General features: G+C 37.3%; 1 pseudogene; it reads right to left on the bottom strand.

Annotated features, from left to right (window-relative positions):
• Nucleotides 1-2,484: 2,484 nt before the first annotated feature.
• Nucleotides 2,485-3,234, bottom strand: LOC141580898 (cytochrome c oxidase subunit 3-like; annotated as a pseudogene).
• Nucleotides 3,235-3,506: the final 272 nt, after the last annotated feature.

Here is a 3,506-nt window from a genome sequence, read left to right as displayed (position 1 = left end):
TGAGAGGAAAAAACCTCAGAGCAATGTAATAGATATATCAAAACCAAGTCGATCAAGTACAATAAGTCCATACATTGCAGTTATTAAAGTACATCATGACTCATGACACAGGTTTTCCAAGTGTGCTCCAAATACCCCTGAAAGTTTGTCAGATCCTTTCAGGCGATATGAGAAGTCAAATCCATTTTTATAATACCAATAGATTTTTGCTTTTTAAATTATGTTCACATCTATGCTGACATTACAAAGCAAAGCTAGAATAAAACTGCTGATTTCTTGGCATGAATCATGCCAGTTACACCAAACTGGGCTGCTAGACTGGAAGACTTCACACCGTGCCCTAGCAAACCAATCGCACATGGAGCACATGGACACAAGTGCTCACACATTCCTCAAAACAAAACAAAGACTTGTTTGCTTAAGAATGTTCTTGAGGAAGCAGGAAAAAATATTTCATTAAATTCTGATATCTAATTACATATTTTAAAATAGTCTATATAATGAAATGGGAAGTACACATAAAGCATTTTTACTAGATACAAAAGTATAAAGATTATCCTAAGAAAAAGCAGGTGTTCGGGTATTTAAGATGTGAACAGAACTAGAAGATTTTTCCATGCAACATTTGTTTTACTTCACAGAACGACTGACATTTTAGGGTTATTTAGTTTTGGGTATTTGGCAGACATTTTACTATTAATGAACACAGCGTGTCTGCAACGAGGAAAATAACAAAATTCAAGTTTTGAGCAAAAACTAAAATTTTTCATAAATTTTATCTGCCACCTTTAACTTGACAACTTCCTAATACTTAAATTTTTTTTTTTTTCTGATGACAACGGGCTTTGGGATCTTTAACATTATTTAAGCTTTTAAAGTGTTAATGAGACAAAAACTTTTGTGAGCTACTAGTAAATGAATTCTTGGAATTCATACCATTTACTATGACTGCTGAACTAAGCTCAAAACAATCTGTGGAAGTCTACATGAATTTTTTCATGACATATAACAAAAATAAGTTTTCAGATAAGATACAAAAATATATAATGACAGGGCTCAGGAATGGAATACATGTGGATAGATAGCAAGAAAAGTGATTTAAAAACACCATCTTTGTTTAAATCAAGTGAGTGGGTACATATTAAAATAATAACGAATGTTAAGTTTCATCAGTCACAGTATTTTAAAAAGTTGACTGTATAGCACTGTAAACTTTAGCCAATGAAAAGAGGCAATAAAACATAAATTTTATTTCATTTTTCTTTAACAGGTGAAAAGGTGTTAGGGACTGAAGTTTTAAACTTTTCATACTTTAATATTCTTTGGCAGTTATTCTTTGCACTTTAATTGGCAAATTAACAATGCTAAGATTTATTAGCTCCAAATTCTTTATTTTATTATTTTATTTTTTTTATTACATTTTAGGTTTTGGGGTACATGTGAAGAACATGCAAGATTGTTGCATAGGTACACACATGGCAGTGTGGTTTTCTGCCTTCCTCTCCCTCACCTATATCCGTCATTTCTCCCCATGCTATCTCTTCCCACCTCCCCACCCCCATCCCTCCCCCATTTCCCCCTAACGGACCCCAGTGTGTAGTGCTCCCCTCCCTGTGTCCATGTGTTCTCATTGTTCAACACCTGCCTATGAGTGAGAACATGAGGTGTTTGATTTTCTGCTCTTGTGTCAGTTTTCTGAGAATGATGGTTTCCAGGTTCATCCATATCCCTACAAAGGACGTGAACTCATCGTTTGATGGCTGCGTAATATTCCATGGTATATATGTACCACATTTTCCCTATCCAGTCTATCATCGTGGCAATTCCTCAATGACCTAAAAGTAGAAATCCCATTTGACCCAGCATTCCCATTACTGGGTATATATCCAAAGGATTATAAATCATTCTACTTTATGTGTGTAATTTTATCTAATTTCTCAGGTTTTTGCTTTTAAGATGTATTTCTATAATCAGAAATACTGTGATCAGTGATTTTTTTTGTCCTATATAAATGATGTATTTTGTTTAGGAAGTGAAATATATTAATAAAAAATGATTTATCAATATATTATGGGCAGCTGGAGGTTATGGGGTCAAATACACATTCATAGGGCATAGATTTTTCTATATAAATATTAAGTTGTGGGAACCAAAATGTAATTATTACTAGTAATAGAGCCTGTAAGGTGTCAGTTACTAGGGCTAGTGTCAAGTTAGTTACTCTCTTTAGGATATTATCGAAACTAATTAATTGGAAGTCAATGATACTGTCTATACTAGGCGTCCCCAAACTACGGCCCGCGGGCCACATGCAGCCCCCTGAGGCCATTTATCTGGGCCTCTGCCACACTTCAGGAAGGGGCACCTCTTTCACTGGTGGTCAGTGAGAGGAGCACAGTATGTGGCGGCCCTCCAACGGTCTGAGGGACAGTGAACTGGCCCCCTGTGTAAAAAGTTTGGGGATGCCTGGTCTATACCAAAAGGTTAGGCAGTAAGAATTGTCATACTACTTCTACAAAGTGTCAGTATCACACGTGGCTTCAAAGTGGTGGTAAAGTGGAATTTTAATTGGTGGAGGAGGCAGATAGTGTGAAATGGTCCAATAATAACGTGAAGTCCATGAAAGCCTGTGGCTATAACGAATGTTGAGCCATAGATTCTATCAGAGACAGCAAAAGGGGCCTCACAATATTCTGAGATTTGTAGGAGAGTGAAGTAAATACCTCCGGTAATTGTGATGGATAGTGTTTGAATTATCTGCTTTTGACTACCTTCTATCTGGCTGTGGTGAGCCCAAGTAATGGAAACCGCTGATGTAAGTAATACGGATGTATTCAAGAGGGGTACTTCTAATGTGTTGAGGGGAAGAATGCCTGTTAGGGGTCGGTGTCCCAATTCTGGAGTTGGGGCTGGACTAGGGTGGTAGAATGTCCAGAAGAAACCAGTGAAGAAGAATACTTCTGAGATAATACATAGAATCATTCCACATTGGAGGCCTTTCTGGACAATCATTATGTGGTGGCTTTGAAATGCACTTTCTCGGATGTCAGGTCATCATTGGTACATAGTGTGTTGGTTAGCAGGCCTAGGGTTAAAAGAGTGATAGAGTTAAAGTGAAATCACATGGCCAGGCCAAATGTATTCTGAGAGCTAAGAGAGCTCCTGATAGTGGTCAAGGGCTTTTATGTTTTCTTTCTTTTTGACTACATGGTAGGCATGTGCTCGATGGGTCATTACGTGTTTTCATATAGATAAAGGCTTACTAGTAGTGTGAAGACATAAGCCTGAATAAGGGCTGCAGCGAATTCAAGAATGGTTAGTAAGATTAGAATAATGAGAGTGACTGAAGCTATGGGAAGACTAATAGTTGATAGTACTAGTGTGGCTCCTCTGATTAAATGCATTAGTAGGTGACCAGCTCTAATCTTGGCTGTTAATCGCACAGCTAATGCCATTGGTTGAATGAATATGGTAATGGTTTCAGTGATCACTAGTATAGGGATAAC

The sequence above is a fragment of the Saimiri boliviensis genome, chromosome 13, assembly GCF_048565385.1.
Source record: "Saimiri boliviensis isolate mSaiBol1 chromosome 13, mSaiBol1.pri, whole genome shotgun sequence".
Classification (NCBI taxonomy): Eukaryota; Metazoa; Chordata; class Mammalia; order Primates; family Cebidae; genus Saimiri; species Saimiri boliviensis.
The sequence above is the reverse complement of the archived record's forward strand: the minus strand, read 5'-3'. Positions and strand labels throughout refer to the sequence as shown.